The following is a 20,741-nucleotide window of genomic DNA, read 5'->3' on the forward strand; positions in this document are numbered from 1 at the left end:
ACAAACAAAAAACCGCTGTGATAGCTGAATGGTTATAGCAGCGGCGCCTAAACGTTGCCGATGAAGGAATTTAGCAGTTCCCGAAATGGATCTATACAACGAGCTTTGGCAGTTGTCTAAAATTTTTTCTTTCTTCTATTCTAATTTAAAAATTTTTTCAATTAAGAAAAAAATTTATCATAACAATAATAATGATAAAAAAAAAAAAAAAATTATTGTTAGGCCTTGAGCTCGATTCGAACCCGCGAATTTAAGAAATTTTAATTTTTCTGCTACTTCTTTTCCATAAAGAAATTTTACTTTAAATTTTAGTGGGGTAAATTATATATTTTTTTTTGAATTTTTTTTGAAAAAAAATTGTTCAACGTTTAATACAACTGTGTTTCTAAAAAACTAATTTGCTTTCATATCCTACTTAAAGAGTACAAAAAAATCCTAAGCAAAAACTTTCGTCGCTTTCTATGCTTGTAAAGCGATGTTCGGTAAGAAGTGAGGTATCAGGCCGAAGATGGTCCTTTGGCTATATGAGGCAGTAGTGCGACCAGTGCTGACGTATGGCTCTATAGCGTGGTGGGAAGATTTTAGCAATAAGTGCAACCCCACCAGCCTACAGAAGGTCAAACGTATTGCGTGCGATTTCAAAAGCCATTTGGCCGGACAACAACGAAAGGAAAACAAGGTATCTGCTGGGGAGATCCAGGGCCGACACCCGTAGACTTATAGCGGTATGCACTGGTCACTGGGTTTAAGGCACGCATGCGGATAAAATGGGTAGTTGTAGGGACATAGATGAAAAAGATACTGTCGAGCATTTTCTGTATAAGTGCCCGGCTCTGGTTAGAACCCATTTAAGATCATTCGAGAGCCGTTTTTTTGAAGATCTAGGAAGATTAGCGGAAATAGGGATGGCAAACATTATTGATTTTATAAACAACTCAGGTTGGTTGTAAAACATATCCATGTCGTACTCAGTAAGTTCAGACGAGTTGTATGGCATCAAGTAGGCAGAGAAAAATGGCAAAAAACAGAATATGATGTGGGCAAGGGAGAACAAGTAAAATTAAAAGTAAAGAAATAGGTGAAAGAAGAAGCAGGCAGAAGATGGCAGAGGGAGAAGTGGTGGGACAGTAAACAGGCCAGCTAGCGGGAAAATAAGAAGGGAGATTGAAAGACAAAGAGAGATGCAGAGAGAGAAGGCGAAAGAGATGGAGAAGGAGAAGAAAAAGAATAGGAAGAAAAAGAAGAAAGCATAAAAAAGAATAAGGGAAGAAGAAGAAAAAAGAAGAAAAGGGCGAGGTAAAGAGGAAGGAGACGAGGGGAAAGGGGAAGGAAAAGCAAAAGAGAAAAATAAAAAGGAAAAGGAGAAGCTCAAGGTGACTCAAATGGGACGGATAAGGAAAAGGCGTAGGGACAGAAGAAAGAGTAAAATGGTAAGAAGGAGAAGGGTTAAAGAAAGGAAAGTAGAAAATTGAAAAGGATATGGAGGATGGAGTTTCCTGTGCCTGTTACAGTACCAAGAGTAAGAGGCGAATTTAAAGAATAGCGTTATCTTCATCATCTGCACGTCTAGATTAGTTTTAAAAAATCCACAGGTAAATTCACATAAAATTAGATAGTTTTCTCTTCAGCACTGCGTTTTAAAGATTTTGCAATTTCGTTAAGGGCCTATTCAACTTCTTTATCTTCTTTCGGATATAAACATTAGCCTTTTAGCTTTATTTTCAGACTATTGACAAAGTCCGTTTGTTGAGAATTTTTGGAGTAATAGAATCATATGCGCCTTTACTAAAGATAGTGTCTTGCATTTACCCAAATTAAGCCTGAATATTTCGGTGTAGCCTGAAAATATAAATCATTCACTCCGCGTTCTTAATTTAAATGCGCTAACGCCTCTTCATAAAATGTTTTATGCTTCTTCTCTTTATTAACTGTCTTTATTTAATGCCATTTCAACATAAGTTCATAAATGATATATATTACTACCATGAATTTGCATAATCAGACATACATACAGACACACGTAAATATTAGAGATGCTACGAAAATCAGGTTGCGGAAAACGGAATCAGATTTTTTCAAATTTTATTTATCAAAATAGCAAGAGAAATCTGTAATTGTAGCAGGATACAAGATACATTTGTTGTTAAATATAAGAAGAGGTTAATTTTAAACTTTCCTTTAACGTACTACGCGTTTTGATGCCCCCACGCCTTCTTCAGGGAGCCTGATAATTAGAATTATTTTGAAACGATGTTTTTTTACGCCTTGTCATTTCGAAATAATTCTTGTTTTTATCCTATCGGAAAAATCAAAAACAATTTATAAGCCTGGTTATTCTTATTTGAATGAAGCTATAGTTTGTGATCTACCAAGAATAATTTCTGCAATCATAAAGTAAGCTCTTTCCTCTATGAAATTTGTAAGTTGTCCTTTAAAGTGTCATTAGCATCAGCGTACTTTGATCTTAAACTATTCATACCTTACTTCTTTTTTGGTAAGAAAATGAAAACTATAACTTTCTGCTAAATTTTTAAGGGAGTAACCCCTAAAGCAAAATAAATTTATTGAGACATAGATTGCGATCATCGCAGAAACGAGTAGTTCCAAACTGTGATTCCTGAAGTGAACATATTTGAAGGTTGGTAATAATAGTTTCCAATCCTGCTAAAAGACCTGTAAACTTAGGTATTTGCGTATTTTTTATTTTGTTGACACCATGAGGACAACGCCAAGGCCGGTGTTAACCCAGTGAGTTAGCGCAAAACACTAAGCGAACTTTTATGCTAGTTAGCAGTGAGTTGTTGGCGTTACATGCGCCATTGGGTCGAATGATATTTGTGTGTCAGACATGAGTTTGGTGCTTTGTCCCTAATGGCGACACTGAGTTGATGACGGCTGTGTTGGTAATTCAGCATATGCGCTAGAGAAAGCAATAAACGCCTTAGCTCTATGTAAAGAAAATAGTACCTTGGCTGAGGCTTTGAACATTGCACATCCCTTTTCTATATTGATAACAGACGTCCCATATGAAGCAACGCTGCCAAGTGAGATAAATTCTGCGGCCATAACAGAGTTAGTTTTTTAGTTATCCATTGCAATTCAGTGCAAAATATTTATATTAAATTAACACTTTGGTTATTTTGCAAATAGTAAATTGTTTCAGATTTTTATATAAATTCAACTTTAGTTGTTGTTCCACTATTTTTCTACTAGCATGTTTTGGAAAGGTGCAATGTTCCAAAGCAAAAAGGCATATTGCCAAAGACGAAGTTTATCTTGATTGTTCTTATAAAAAACAAATAAAAATATTGAGTTTTGCTTTCACTGAAAACTTAAGCAAACAATCCATAGAAAAATTCAGAAGAACGTAGTAAACGGCGGCACAAAGAAGTGATTCATTTTTGGCAGGTTGGAAAGGACGTTTTTCTAATCCCCATATTCCATATACATAGCCAATTTATAGGTTGTTATTGTTTAAGTTTGTTGTAGGAAAGGACATAATAGTAATCAAAACAGAAACCTTTCGTTCGAGATGTCACTTTGATTGAATAATCATAATGGATGGTTGGGAAGTACCAGTTTTCGATCCGTCATGTTTTTATTTTGAGTTTTGCCATGGAAAATGCCTAATGCACCATCAAGCATGTATACGTATACGAAAAACCACCCCTTTTGGAACCGTCGTCTATGCCTGGAAAGTTTAAGGTGGCGTTCCATATTTCTCGTTTTTAAGAGCCTTCTGGCGTTCTTCCCTTCAGTTTCTCTTTATTTGCTCGGAGTGCGGCTTTTACGAAGTTGCCAATTTGTTGCCACATTTCTAGGTCACTCAGAATTTTTGCTATAACATTATTATCTGTGATTTGATCGACTTCTTCCCCGAGCATTTGTCAGTTCTCTAATTTGAAGAAAGTGTTATCAGGCTCGCCCTCGTCTGCAACGCCGTAAACATACAAAGGATCTTCGGCCTCTTTTTTTTTGTGCAGGTATTTTTTGAAGTACATAAGTCCAGAGAACATTTGAGTAGTGTAGTAATTTACCTCACCAAAGTTTCTTGTGCACCATGCTTCAATATCTCTGATTTGTTTTGCAGTCCTTCTACCATGTTGTTCCTTTTCCCATCATTGTTGTCACAACCTGAACATTTAGTCCCAGCTCTCTATGCTATCGACTTTCATGCGCTCTTGATAAGTCAGATGGCTCGAAAACATCAGAAGCGATTGGAGCTGAAGTTTTCCAGAGTTAAGTTATCAGTGCCATAAGTCAGCGCGTTGACCGAGCCTTCAACTTGAGGCCAATGAGCAGCCGGCATCGACTGGCGAGACAGGCAGGTCTACATGACCGATCGGTCCTGAGCCGCATCTACCAGTTGGCCCACAAAAAATTAGGAGGCATTTGGTGTTAGAAGAGAGGGAAATGAGAGAAGGAATAGGGCATTTCGAAAAACAACCTAAGAATTCTAACAGCTATTTTGACAGGATATTGTAGACTCAACAGCCATATGCAGAAATTTGGCATACATTCAAAGACTTTCTGTTTCTATGAGCGGTAAGCGGAGACTGCAAAATATGTCCTCATGGAATGCTACGCAATTTCCAGGCATAGGGCTAAGACAACTACCAGGCTTCAAATGATCGCAGTAAACGCTATCACTCATAGGGCTTGTCCTGATACAATACGATAATCGGAGGCTACTCTCAGAGCTACTGTTCGCTATACAGTTGTCATGGTTCGATTAAAGGAACATGTATGCTATAAGCTGAGCCATTTCAGGTTCATCTAATGCTTCATCTCTCAAAATACTTCATCATTCAAAATTAAAATTTTTCCATGGATAAAGTTCCGTTATAGTTGCGAAAGCCTAATGCGCATGCGAAGCCTAAATCTATCGCAAGTTCCATTATGCTTCGGCATCGCAACCGAAGCTCCGGTAACATCTCCAGTAAACATGTGTACATTCAAAGCTTTGTTTTGAAGCATTTGCCCAAGTTTTACCAAAGCAGAGTAAAGTTCAACCTTTTGGCTCACTAATGACGCATTTTTTCATTAACAAAAATATTTATATTCATTTCCTGCCAGAATTATAACTTCAGCGCGGTTATCCTAGGTGCCCAATATAAGCTGCTGGTAATGGGTAAGCTAATCCCAAACGATTCAGTTCATCAGATCAACATAAAATCCATTCGTACCACATAAATCTTTTCACATTTCATTAGGCTTCCAAAAAACGAAAGAAAGATAATGATGAGTTTTAATTTTGAATTTTGGTACAATATAAATACAAAAACAAAATTAAAGCAATAAAAAATTGTACAATTTAGGAAATACGAGAGTAAATATAAACTTTTCTAACAAAAACAATGCAAGGAGTAAAACACCAATGGAGGGGCATGCAAGTAAAATACACGTGAGAAAATCTCAAAAACTTGCCACAAATATTTCATGCCATCATTGGTTTGGGTTTTTGTGAGTTCTATTTGTCTTTTTCCGAAATTTTGATTTCTTGGTTGCTTGATTCGTTATAATAGTACTCATAAGGTGATATATGTATGTTTGTCTACATATATATTGACCGATATATGATCATTCGTGTGTTTTATATGTTTTTATATTCTCATCACAAATGATTGCTCGTAATGCGATTAGTGTTAAAAGGCATTAAAGCATCGAACTCATATGTCAGATATTCATACATACATACATACATACATACATATATAAGGGACAAATACTTATGAATGTTTTGAGTCAGCATGTGCCACAATCTCACACTCATGCCACCGACAATGTGTGGCAAAGGTGATGGGAAGAGTTTGTGATATTGGCGCTTTCGAAGTTGTCGCCGTTATTTCGTTTTTTTTTTGTTGTTTTGTGTGTGCTGCTGTGGGTCTACCAAAGGTGGTGGTGTATGCTACCTGCGACGATCAAACAGCAAAGCGATCCGTTGCCTGCCATTGATCCGCAACACCTAATCGAGTCAAAAGAAGTGGCACACAACACCAATGCTTAAATACACCAAACAAGTATTATAAGTATGTACACACTCGCTCATGCTACACAGTTCTTTGAGTAGTACCAAAAAAGCACTGCCGGCGAAAAAAGTCAATAACATGTTTTCAGTGTCATTCGATACTTAGATTTTACAAAATGAAAGTATTAGAATTAGAGTAATTATATGATTTGTTTTATTTTTTATTAGTTTTTCAACTAAATGAATGCGCAAGCAAGGAAACTTGTGATTATTTGGAGTGTGCTTGAATTTCTTGGAATCATTTTGCATAAATTTATGGATTACTTTAAGTACTATTTCATATCTTTTTAGATACTATTTTGAGATTATATTGGAATTATGTATTATTTCATGAGCAAGATAAGGTCGGGATTAGGTTGGGTTCAGCTGGCCAGTCAATTAAGACCTTAAATATACTGAATGTGTTCATAGTGTTACCAGAATTTGTTTGACAATCAAACGGAAGAACCCCGACCAGGTGCCAGGACTTATGTATATTATAGAATAACTCCGTTCTCTTGGCAAATACTAGAAGTTTTCTAGGGTCTAGCTTAATTGCTGCCTCTTTTTCCGACAATTCTGCCACCTGTAATGGCTGAAGCCTTTACCTGGTGAGCGCAGGACACGAAACAAAGAACGTCCTCAACCGTTTCTTCCTGCAGCTCGCACTTCCAACTGACGAGTCCTAACTGATAAGAAAGAAGAAATTTTGCAACCCCGCGCTCCTGTCCACGACTTTCTTGATTGATGGTTTATATGCAACTCATGTCTCCTTTTGATTTCTCCCAAACGAACTGGCTCGTTTATCGTCGATTCAGCGAGTTTTGCGCCCTGCTTTGCCAACTCATCAGCCTTTTCGTTACCTTCTATCCCTTCATGACCGAAAAGTCAATAGAGATATATGGTCTGGCTTTAGCGAAGTTTTACCAATGCTTCTTTGCATTCCGAAACACTCTTTGATGAAGTACTATGTGAAATTATTGCCTAAATCGCCGCCTGACTATCGATATATATATTGATGTGACTGCAGCGTGCTTACTCAGTTCGGGAATTTCTCCTGCTTTCTTCACAGCTATAATTTCTGCCTGAAAGAGTATTGCAATGAAATTGTAGCCTGTAGGAACTACGTATTGACACATTAAACAGCAAACCTGACCCCTTCCATTAAATTGGAACAATTCGTATACACGTGTATATTATGTTCCACCATTTATGCATCCTGCCACCAACCCACCGGCAATACACATTGAGTTTGTGGACTCTGTTTAGTAAAATTCTGACAATTGGAATGGGTCTAAAAAAATTCCAAAATACGGCTCCTAAATTTGAACGTTATATAATTTTGTTAAAAGAGTCTCAGAGATTTTTTTTTGGATTTTGTTAATCATTGTTTTTATTTATTATTGTAACTTGGTTATTTTAAATTAAATTTTATAAATTTTTTTCTTAATATTTAGGTCTTGAGAAATTCTTAAATTCCCTCTAATGTTTTCCTCTGATGTACTTTCCTTAAACTAGTTGTAGCTCTTTAAACTATTGTTCTTGTTTCAACAAACTTATAAAAAACAAAAATGATTGTAAAACTCAAAGGGAAATTGGGTGATTTATAAAGCTTTCAAGGACAAAAAGAGATGATACATCGATTCTAAAAATTGTATATCAAACAACCAAGTCACAATAATAAATGTCATTACGGCTATAATTAGGTTAGGTTAGGTTAGAGTGGCCACCGGTGCGAACACTAGTGCACCTAGGCCCATAACGATCACGTTGTGATATCACGTGGATCCTGCCCTACTCAAACCAACAGGGCGATTCAACAAACGCCAGGAATTTCCTAGGTTTCAACTTAGCTCTATCACACAGATCATTAAAGAAGGGAGATCTCAGAGATATCTTCCTCTTGTAACAAAGCGCATGACAATAGCACAGAAATTACTTGACTGTTTCTATCTCGTCTTCGTCTTTGCACCTCTTTAAATAATCATTATAGGGAGCACCCAGCCGTCGTGCATGCCTTCCGACCACTACGTGGCCGGTTATAAGTCCAAACTTCAGAGGTATGTCCTCCCTTCCAGAAGGAGACTTCTCGTACGTCTCGCTTCTCGCGTTCCCCTCAGGCCATATGAGCTTAGTGTGGTAGCAGGATTCAAGATTGCTCCTTCTCACACCCCCTTCCCTATGGAAAATCCCTTTCAAAGTGAGCTAACAGGTAGCGAGCGGCATGCTGAAACCCTTCCAGGACGAGGGATATGCCACCTGTTGCAAGTTCTTCAGCCGTCTCATTGCCCGGTATATCCGAGAGTTCAGGCTCACATACCATACTAAGGGAAGCTTGCTCAGCGATCTCGATAAGAGATTTGCGGCACTTCTCTACTGTTCTGAGCGTACATGTGACCGATCTAAGGGCTTTGATTGCAGCCTGGCTCTCAGAGTAAACACAAATTTGGTTATAGCTGTGAACAGCGTTCCTCAGTTCATCAACGGCCTCGTTAATAGCAGCCACCTCCGTCTGAAAGACGCTGCAATGATTGGGTATGCTAAAAGATAGATTCCCCCCTAGTTGAGGTGATACCCACCTTATAACGGTTGTAATTACAAGATTCTAAAAAAATAAGCAAAATTTTTTCCGTGATCCTCTCCACATTAAATATAATGAGGGTCTTTTGCAACTTTTTTTACTTGCTATGTGTATGTATGTACTTGTTATTAACTTTTAACTTTTACGTCAACGCTTTCACCATCATCTTATGTGAAGTTATGCGGAACTAAATCAAGCTTCAAAAATTTCGCACTAATGATCCAATTTTTTTAAATAAGATATTTAAGTAACATGGCAAATAACGCTTGCATTTTATTAAATATTTAACTAATTAAATTTTTATATCACTTACCCGTAAAACCATTTGCGCATGCGCAATGATAATCATTAACCAAATCAATACAGGTCGCGGCATTTTTGGATCGTCCCACACAATCGTCAAGATTTTCCGCACACGTTGGCCTATACCAAACTTCTAAGCAAATACATGAAAATGGCCCAGGTAAATTGACGCACTGTAGCGCATTGATGCAAGGACCAAATGTACTGCTATATGTTGCTCCCGCAGCTCTAATGACCGTGACATTGCCTGCAGATGCTCTTGTGATTGGAGCGCTGCTGTGGCTGCCGCTGTTGCAGCTGTGGATGATGAGGCAGCACTTATTGCGGCAATCAACGCCGCTGAAGAAGTCGCTGACGAAATCGCATCAGCTAACGTTCCAGCGCCATTATTGTTATTGTAATTGTTTGTTGTCGTATAAAGGACCTCGCATTCATTTATATCAACTTAAATACATCGTCTGTCCTTTCGGGAGGACATTCACAACGAAAGCCGCCGATTAGGTCGATGCAAGTGCCACCATGTTCGCATGGACCGCCAGCACATTCGTCGATATCTGTTGTTGTTGTGGTTGAAAAAGATGCAAGGAAATGATAACAGTTGAGTGGAAAATGTAAAGAATGAGTTAAGATTTTTTACTATGGATTACTATTTGTAGTTTTCATTTTATTTGTTTTGATTCAAACTAGAGATACAACGAAGTTTTTTAATGTTACTAGTTTGTTTTACATATGTATGTGTTATTGCTTTTATTGATGTTGTAACATTATGTACATACATATTTACATGTATTTATAGCATCGAACAGAAAAACGGCAGTGGCATTTTTTTAAATCTTAAAGCATTCGCAAAAATTTAAAAAAAATCTATTTTTTTACTAATAGTTTGCGAAAAAATTTAATGCTCATAAAAGCACTGCCATAAACCCAATGTTGCTAAGCTTTCTATAGCACGCCTATAAGTATTCCTTACAATTAGGATTAAACACATATAGAACTATAACTCGAGCGACGATGAGCCAAGCGCTGACAAAACTTTAGCGACGGACGAGTGTGTGAATTACGGGAGCTTTGCGCAAATGCCGATAGAGCAGTCAGCCAAGCGAACCCTCCTGAATATCGCCAAGGAGGACTTGGACAAAAGATATCATCCCGGAAAATGGCAGAATTGAGGGAGAAGATCCCAATATCTCAACTTCCGAGGGATGGTATCCTCAGGCAGATAATTATGGAGAAAAAGTATAAATTAGAATTATAAAACAAGAGTACATGGAAGGAAAGTAGACTGGAAAGCATTCCACGGGAGCACAAGATAGTATGGTATACTGATGGCTCGAAGACGCCAGAGGGGATTAAAGCCGGAGTCTTCGGATGCAGAGCCAAGATATCAGTACCTCTGGGACCATACCCGAGCATTTTTCAAGCGAAGTCATTTGCCATAAGCCAGTGCACTGGCCTGAACCTCCAGCGCTGATACTCCAATGAAACAATCGCCATACTCAGTGACAGTAAGGTCGCCCTAAAAGAATATCGACGTTCGAAATAAAGTCAGCACTGGTCCTTGAGTGCGTAGAAAAGCTAAATCAACTAGGAGCACACAATGTAATACTGTTGGCCTAGGTCCCAGGCCACAGGGGTGTTGAGGGTAATGAGCAGGCGGACAGTCTTTTTTTGAAAAAACTGTTGCAAAAACGTTGGCAATAACAGTTTTTTGGTTTTGGGGAGTCTTTCGGTCGAAAAATTTACCCTTTCACCCTTTTTTTCGCAGGCTCCAAAATTATTTTTTTGGGTATGCGTAGTGGAACTTTGTTTCCTGAGCCCAAATCCTATCGAAAAATCGATGGCGCGAAATCGGTTAATAAATCGACCCAGTCTAATATACATGAAAGTTTTTCCCAAAGTATCCAAAACAAAAAAAGCTTTTCAATTACCAAATTTCATAAGAATTGCCACTGCTATTTTCCTGTTCGCCGCTGTAAACCTAAATATCTACATATGCCTGCCAACCTAGTATGGGTGATGATGCTTGAATGATGTGGCAGCCGTGAGATCTCTGCTTGAGTCAGCTAGGAAGCTGCAAATCAAGTGATTTACCATCATCTTTTCCTTACATACATATTTACAAACATATGTATGTATGTTATAACCATGTATCTGCATTTCTACACTAAGATATATTTTTATCATTTGAAATCGAATGGTTGCATTTATGCTCCTTTTTCTAGTTTTTTTTTTACTACTTCTGCGATTGAAGTGTTGAGTCGCTCCTTGTGTTACCTTTATTTAATTTTGTTTTTGCTTTTATTTTTATTATAGCAAGTATGCGTTTATTTACATTTGTTTTACAATGTTGCGTAACACAATTAAAATAAACATTTTCTACTTTGATTTCAATTTATGATATGTAAATTTTTTTGTGTAGAGAAATTTACTCAAGTGCGCGATGGGCGAAATGAAAGAATTAAGAGACGAACTTTTTTGTTTTTTTTGTTTTTTTTTTTATTTCCTTGAGCAGACATGACGTACGTAGTCAGTATGAAAAAACACAAATTTACAGTAAAAATATCACAAAATTTCAACCTACATACAATATCTTTAGTTGTATGAACTTAGAGGTCATACTGCAAGAATGACTGGACGGGAACTTTGGCTCCCAGAGTGCAAATAGTCTTGAAGTATCTATCAGCCATGCTTTTTCTGAGGAGAGGAGTCCCACGTTCTCATTTCGGGCCTATCTTAAGGTTCTTTGGGGTTCACTTCGGGATTGCTTCCCGAATAACTTCGATTTTAGAAGAACTTCAAAACTACTTTAGTATTTATTGAGATTCTTTTCAGGATCGATTCCGGTAATGTTTTCTGTATAAATTTGGGGGACTGTTCCCGGATATATTCCCATCTCTTTCTGGGATCATTTTCAAGGGATATGTTCAGATTTTTATCTTTGTAAACAATAGCTCTGCTAGCCACGGATTTATTTCTAAGTCCTTAAAGCATTGTTTTCGGAATTAACTGGGCACAATTCATAGCATAGTTTTGTGGCCATTTTCATGTAGAAAACAGTTCGGAACTGTCCCCATATTATTTCGATGTGGCTTTCGGGATGATTCCGATAAATTTTGAGTTTATTTTTGGTATGAGTTTGTGTTAGTTATAAGATTTCCAGGAATGTTTTTTAGATGAATGCAGCAATATCTGGTGATAGTTTAGGGATTGTTTCCGGGTTTTCTTTTGAGAAATCGATTACCATTTAGCAATAAATTCAGGGATGTTGTAGGATCAGTTCGATTATAATTATCTTCGGATAATTTATGGATCATTTCGCGATTGTATTTAGAATCATTTTGATAATATATCGGAATTATTTGCACTTCTTTAAGAACAAAGTTGACATTCTTTAAAGGATAACCTTATTTTTGGAACTGCTTCTTGAGTATTCTATTTAGTTTCAGATTTCTTGCAATATTTTATTTAGAACGTTGTGTAAAAGTTTCGTTAAGGTTTTCATTTGGGGATTGTTTCAAAGGATCATAAGGCTTGCCAAGGGATGCAGGACTTAATATTCGTCCTTACTTCAGCCCTGCTATTATTTACATATACAACCAGCTATGTTCCATAACCGGAGATAAATATTTCATATAAGTTAACCCAAGGCTTATAGGAAAAATATTCCTTGCTTAAAGAAATAGATTCAACGCACCTCTTAGGCTGTCCAGAAACGTTAATTCACATCTCTTGAGAATCGTACTCATTTTGATACCTTCAATACACTGTTTCAATTAAAAAAAAATATACTAATAACACTGTACAACAATCATTTTGCAACAAGGTAAGTAAGCTATTTTTTTGGAAGGTGGCAGAATCCAGATAACTTTTTCTGAACAAACTTATATTTCGGCACGTCACAGGGTCTCCTTCGTCCATGTTCACAGAATCCTGAAATCTTTGGATTTTTGTGCCTAAAGAGATATTGGACCCTATTAAACCACTAACAATTCGTACTTATGCAAAGAAGCTCCGCCGTTTTCCTTCTACCAATTTTCCCTATGGTATCAGAACGTTTCTCATGTTGATGTAACATTTTGCTAAATATTGTACCGGCATTTTAACCTCAGGGGTAAAGAATAACTTCTGGGACTAAAAACTATGGCCTTTGTCAGAGAATTGAAGTATTAATATAAAATTTTAAACTTTGTACAGAGAGCAATAATTTATAGGAAACCAAAAATGTAGCTATTCCAGATTTACAGCAACTTGACTAAAGGTTCTTGTCACCTCTTAATGTTAAGGTGCAAACAAAAAATAGCTTAGACATACTGGACTATAAATATGTTTAGCAAAAGTGATCTGCGCGAAGGCTTTTCTGAAAAATACTGTGGTTATCTTGTTGCAATGAAAACTTCTAGTTTTCTTGTACTATGTAAATTGAAACACTAATTTAGGAAGGTGACTTGGAATTGCGTCCTTTCCAACCTTCCCTGGGATTCCCCGTAATTGGGGCGCGATAGATAGACCTTTACTGCTTAAAATTCGACAGATTTATTAATAATACTCAATGCAGCAAGAGATAACGTCCTTGTGTACAAATAACGTGGGTTAAAGCATATATAACATTTCTAAACATTAAGAAGGAAGGTACTGAAAACGAGTTCTCTCCAACTCACAGTGTACTTTTACTCTTTACGTACCATCATAAAGTACTGCTCGGATTCTAGCCCATAACATTCAATAATGTATTATAATTGAAACGGTCATAAAAAGGTATATATGCACTGTTTCCAACAACGAAAGAAACAAGTAAGGAAGGCTAAGTTCGGGTGTAACCGAATATTACATACTCAGCTGAGAGCTGTGGAGACAAATGTTTGACTTGAATGTTGATATAATTTACTTATAGACTGTAAAGATATTCAATTTTTTCATCGGATTTTACTACTTTTTATTTAGAACACATAAATGAAACGTTTCTGCCAAATTTCATCATGATGTCTTCAACGACTGCCAAATTACAGCTTGAAAAACTTTTAAATTATCTTCTTTTAAAAGTAGACGGTGGCACGCCCATTGTCCAAAATTTTACAAATTTTCTATACTGCGTCATAAGGTCAACCCACCTACCAAGTTTGATCGCTTTATCCTTCCTTGGTAATGAATTATCACACTATTTCTTTATTTCGAAATTTTCGATATTGAAAAAGTGGGGATGATTATAGTCCGATTTCGTTAATTTAAATAGGGATCTGAGATGAGTGCCCAGGAACTTACGTACCAAATTTCATTAAGATAGCTCAAAATTTACAAATTATCGTGCTTACGTATAGACGGACGGACATGGCTTAATGAGTTTCTTTTTTCGCCCAGATCATTTTGATATATAGAAGTCTATATCTATCTCGACTAGTTTATGTCGTTACGGGGTACCGTTATGCGAACAAAATTAATATACTCTGTGAGCTCTGCTCAGTTGAGTATAAAAATGCTGTTTTATGTTGATGTTTCAAAATTAAAATTCAAAACTTCAAACAGACTTAGTTTACGGTGCTTGGAAAGGCGTCCATCCCGGCATCATCAACAATAAAATAATCTGTTAAATTCTATTACCTCAATTCTATTCACATATGAATATATGAGTTCTACATATCCTAAAATATAATTGCGAATTTTGTGTGTAAACATTAATCAGTCCGTAGATCCACACGCTACTCTAATATTGTCAAATTAAGTAATCGGACTAAGGCAGTTTTGCTGTGATTTTCAAGCCCACAACTAGGAGAACAACGCTATTTCTTCAACTAACTTAAAGCATGAAATTTGATATTTATACGCATTATTTTCTAAAAATCCTGAATCTAAGAAATTTTCAGCCTTTATATTTCGTGTTTATGTCTTAATTTCGATTAGAGTTAAAAAAGGAACGTTTTACCTACTAGCCCACAAAATGAGCAAAGAGCAATCTAAAATCAAATTGGAGCAAAGAAAGATGATAAGCCATTAAAATTCTGCAATTTCTCTTAAATGTGGGCAAATGAATTAAAAATATTAAAGATCCATATTAAAAGTAGTCTTAATTCTTTAAGCGTAATCAAGCTGAGATTATATTGTATAAACAGTGCAAAGTTTTGAGGAAATTAAAAAAAAATTATATCAACTAATGGCTTTGCTGGCTAACTATGAGAAATAATGTTAATAGCTTTCTTTCTCATTAACAAGAATACTCTGTTGTTAAACTAACGGTGGTCACAATAATATTCAATCTAATATTATTTCAACATAATTGTGTCCCAATTTATAAATTAAGTTTGGGACCCTCAATAATTTGCAGCATATTGGGAAGTCCTTGAACTAAGACATCTGCCTTCAGGCCTTACCGAAGACATACAAAGACTTGAGACACCAACCGGGATATAGAACGGAATCAATTTGTTGTTGCAATCAAAGAAAGTACATAATACTTATATACATACATACAAACATTGTTAACATGCGTATAGTTACGAAATGATTGTGCGAAGCGTCTATGACCAAAAAGTGTTCATATCAATTTAAAAAGGGAAGAGAAAAAGAAGATACGTTTATGTTCAAATTTATTTGAATGAAAATTTTTCCCATGGCGGAACTATACAAGGTGGCAACACGGTGACAGCTGATTTGTACTTTTTTAATATGATTTGATACATAAACTCCCAGCGCAGTACGATTTTGACATTAGTCCATCGATTTACAAAAACAAAGTAAATGGAAGTTTTATTTATGTTTGAAGGTATGTCACCGTGTTGCCACCTTGTATGGTTCCGCCATGATTTTTCCAAAATAAAATATGAGCATCTATCCTGAAGTTTCTGTGTTTGCTGAACACTCTTGGTAAAAAACTTAAATTTTTCATCATATCGGAGTCATAAAAGACTGTTTTATGATCATATTTCTGAGGCTCATATTTTTCTCATATTGGATTCCTAAAGTATGCGTGCTCCCAGAATGCTTGAGGGATTAAATTTGAATAAAAGCATTGCTTGTAACGTGTCTTGCTGTTCCTGATTTAAATTGGCGTGGACGTTTTTACTGTAACAACAAAAATGTTTTTCGTATGCCCTGGTTGGTGTATCGAGCACTCTATGTATATCTCCTTTTATGAGCACCTCAAAAAATTTCAGTTTCCTAACCAATGTTAGTGATATGCTTCCCCAGTTTTAATGCCATGTATCCCAAATCCTCCCTTATTTGACCAATCCTAATATAGGTAAAGCACATAAATGATTCCGAAAGGAGTCATATAAGAAGTTATGTGCGTAATAAGAGTCTTATCGGACCCCTATTTAAGCTCACATAATGTATGAAAAGGGCTTAAATTGAGCGATTATTGCGTATAAGCGCTCAGATTCAGGTTTCCTTTATGACACTTTTTTGACTCCGAGGGGTAAAATATTTATTTATTTCGACATTGGTACAAGCACATAAGCCTAAAAAATAAACTTGAAAACTAATGTTATACGATCTGTGATCGAACTCATTTTTTAAATCACATTAGCACTGAAATGGTGATTAGGACTGAGTTAATACACAAAATATAGGCTGCAAGTACTTACTAGATTCATAATATATTATCATTTTTATGAAAAGCTTGACAGATTTATATTTACCATTTGAGTGAAATTGGTTTTTCATCCGTGATCGTACAACACGATACGGGCCCGTCTTTTTATTAGTATGCACTCAAATTATTTTTAATATACATTTCATATATTTATTTAGTATCTCGAGTAAATATTAACTAATTTTCTTTTATTATAATTCACCTCGCTATTTGCGGAATTGCCATTATATTACAGTGTCACAAAACATCTCATACATATTTACTGGCTGACTGCCACTTACGAATATTTAATGGAGTACGGCAGCAAACTAGAGACTTCTTGTTACCATTAAATTTAAAAATACCCGCCAAAAAATATGCACTTTATATAAGGTAGATTCGTTACACCAAAATGCGTACAAAACCTGTCCTTGTCAACAAGTACTCTTTTGAACTAAGAAAGCAACTAAAAAATAAAGTCCTCTCTCGACGAACAAAAATCACGGACTACAAGTCGCTAATCATACCTGTTCTGATATATGGCTCGGAATCATGGATGGTGTCGAGAGAAGATGAGATGGCGAGTATTAAAGGAGGTAAATTGATGAGCTTTATGAGCTTTGCACACATATGAAGACAGTGTAGCGAAAAAAACACAAAGCCAGCTCCGCACAATAAAATATTTTAGTCCAAAGTGCGCAGTTTGGAAGTAGAGAAAGGGAGGGACCTCCTCTTGGTTGGGACAGACAGGTGGAAAAAACTTGAATACTCTCAACTGGCGTAAGTTATCGGTTAACGGGGATAGCTGGCTTAACTTGTTACGAATCGCCCAAAATCGGTTTTCGGTTAAGCGTCAAGCTATCATGATGATAGGCCATGCAAATCCAAGCTTTAGCGAGGCCTTTTTTACAGAACACTTTTAAGAGAGAAGTGATTTTGCAATAAGACCCGCTTATTCCTTATTTCTTATTGATATTTATATGAATTTTTGTTGGTTGTAACTTTTATCTATTTAAGTCATAGTGTGCAAAGGAACAATATATTTGTAATTTTTACTTAATAATCTATAAAACAATATCGAAAGCAGTCCAGAGCTGGTCTCGATACAAACACGATTTGATCCCGAAAATATTCGATCTCATCCCGAAGCATTATCGACACAATTTCGAAAAGATCCTAGATATCTTAAAGAACGGTGCCAAAGTCTTTTCAGAAACACCTCAAACTAATACTAAATTAGAACAAAATTATTCTGCATAAGTTACCATCTAATTCATTAAGGGTAAGGAAATCAATATGAAAAAATTCTAAAAAAAAAACTACCGAAGAAGACCCACAAACAATCTTTATTATCGTAGGCAATTCTGAGCACTTTTTCGAAATGTCCACAAATTCATGAAGTAATAACACAGTTATAAGAAACTATCCCTCGAACCGTCTTAAAATAATATTGGAATTTCACAAATAGTAACGGAAGAAATAATTTGTTTTGCTTATTTGCACACTCTGGAGTAAATCACAGAACACACATGCATATTCATAAATATTTGTTCATCAAAGATATGTTAAATGGTATACAATTTAGCATCATCATCACTAACACACACGCACACACCTACCCGTGGACCATAAGCAAATAAGTGCACAGATATAAAGCAAATATCGAAATAACAACAACTATATGAAAATATATATAATAAAGTAAAAATGCTTTTAACACCTTCTTGTCAAGACCTTCTTATTTGTCATAAGCGCAAAAAACAAAAGCTTCATATTTGTATGTAAATTTATAATACGTACAAAAATGTAATTTACGTGTTACAAAAAAGGGAAAAGCGGTTAAGAAAAAGGTTCAAGCAATTGCGAAGATAAAGGCTACAATGAAAACATAAACTTGAGTGTTGCAATGCGTGCGCTTGATATGCTTTCGTACATAAGATGTATCGAGGCATAACAGCGAAAAGGACGTAAGCGACAAAATATTGAAATGAAGTGTGTTGTTTTGATATTCAGTGGTATGGTGTTTAGGCTCGTTGTTTTCATGATTCTTTCTTTATCAGTTCCATACGTATACCTGGTGCATTGCTCGGAGAAGGAGGCCACTACCGTAAAGCAGCCACTTAATGGTGAGGCTATAGACTTTTTACCGATTATTAGGTTAGGTTAGGTTAGGTTAGAGTGGCCACCGATACGAGCACCAGTGCACATAGGCCCATAAAGGTCCCATTATGATACCACGTAGATCTCTCTCCTACTCAACCAACAGATCGATTTAGCAAACGTCAGGAATTTCTTAGGTTCCAAGTTAACCAGATCACAACGATCGTCAAAGAAAGGAGGGAGATCCCAGAGATTTCTTCTTCTTGTGCTGATTACTAGACCAAGATACATTTTATGGTAAAGATACTGCTAGCTAAACAGCTTCCAGAGCACGTCAAGTTAATCAAACGAAAAATTCTTCTCGAAGCTAGTGGTCGTTTGGAGAATTCCTTTACCTTATAGCATTCGCCTTAATTCCTTGCCATGAAAAGTTTATGGCTCGTCTAAACCCTAGAATCATAAAAGCACATATTTTGTTTCAATCAATTAAATTATTAAACTGAACTGTCCCAGCTAGAGATTTCATTTAACACTTAGACTAAAACAAATTCGATTCTCACGTTTACTAACCGATTTACTTACCCAGAAAAGGGGTTTCTCAGTTCTCACTTCAGCTGCTCAACCACTATACACTTAGAGCACTTTTTTGTTTTGCCCTGAAAATTAGGGACATAAACAAATTCACACTTTGAATATTAGTAATAATTTTCATAGCACTCCAGGATAAATTCGAATGATATGAAAGTGCCTGAATTTCATATGAAAATGCAAAGAAAAAGCACTTCCATATGAAGTCCAGGAAATTTTTCTTTACTTCATTTATATTAGGTAGGTTGAATGTTTGTCCGCTTTTAATACAAATATTGCGATCGATTTTTAAGTAACTTCCCATTGAGCTACAAACGTGAAACTTTTCACATTGGTTAGAACACCGTGACAATGCAACAAAAGGAAAAAGAAAATCCATTAAATAGCGCACGGATCGAAATCGAAATAATTAGATAATTCTTATTTGAAACCAGCTTTTAAGTAACTTCTCGATGAGCTAGAGACTTGAAATTTCCAACTTAATTCAGAGGTCGATGGCAGCCGATGACACAATACAAAAAGTTTCTCTAGGGGGCGCACGTACTGAGATATTTAAGAAAATCAAACGGAACGGAGGGAATTTTGGGATTGAATTTTATGTAAGTTCTCATTGAGCTACAAGCGGAAAACTTTACAGATAGGTTAAGACACCGAAAAATATCAGAAATGGAGAAAATAAAAATAAAATAAAAAAATTTAAGCACTTCTTTTATATAAATGGACAAAAATCAGCGAAAAATGTCTCCTTATATAAAGACTATATATAAAGAGCTATAAATGTCTCCTTATACAAAGACATATTCTTGCTAAACTTTGAGCGCAATTGATTGACTAATAATATCTCTTTTCCTACCAACTTTCCAATCCAAGTAATGTGCGCTCCACTTTTATATTTTTACTTCTCATAAATATTTTTGCAATTTCTATGTCCAAATATTGTGACGAATATTAGTGACATTAAGTGATACTCACATCACTAATCTGATACTAAGTAAATAAAGCCACAACAACAATAAGGCAAGCAGTCACTTGTATCTACATTAACGAATCAGTCATTATGTCTACACATATGTACGTACACGCAGCGAAGAGGAACGCAGAAACACTTGTATATATCTTATCTGAGATGCTCCCAAAAGTAGGCAATCATCGACGGAAGTATCACTCACATATACACGCGCATATGAGAAGCTATAAACGTGCATCTGTAGTAATAATTTTATAGCTGGTAACTAGGTAAATTCTAGAAACTCCTAGAACTATGGAACGAGGAAATCGAAGAGTATAAAAGAGCGCAAGCCGAGCAATCATGAATCAGTTTATTTAAGTACACTATCGGTTGAGCAGTAGATGTGTTATTGTGAAGTACTTTAATAAAGGCCATTTTGCATTATTGAATAGTGGATTTATTTATTCAACAGTTTAGTGATTCGAACCTTATTAGAAGGTTGCAAATAAGGGGAAATTCGTTACAATATAAAAATCAAAGTTTAGTAAGAATATGTCTTTATATAAGGAGACATTTTTCGGTGATTTTTGTCCATTTATATAAATGAAGTGCCTAAAATTTTTTTAATTTTTTTTATTTATTTTCGATA

General features: G+C 35.9%; 1 pseudogene; it reads right to left on the reverse strand.

The window, feature by feature from the left end:
* The window catches only part of LOC137235733 (protein serrate-like), a 267,267-nt pseudogene that overhangs the window by 40,620 nt on the left and 205,906 nt on the right, over positions 1 to 20,741 (reverse strand).

Source organism: Eurosta solidaginis, unplaced genomic scaffold, assembly GCF_040869045.1.
Source record: "Eurosta solidaginis isolate ZX-2024a unplaced genomic scaffold, ASM4086904v1 ctg00000128.1, whole genome shotgun sequence".
Classification (NCBI taxonomy): Eukaryota; Metazoa; Arthropoda; class Insecta; order Diptera; family Tephritidae; genus Eurosta; species Eurosta solidaginis.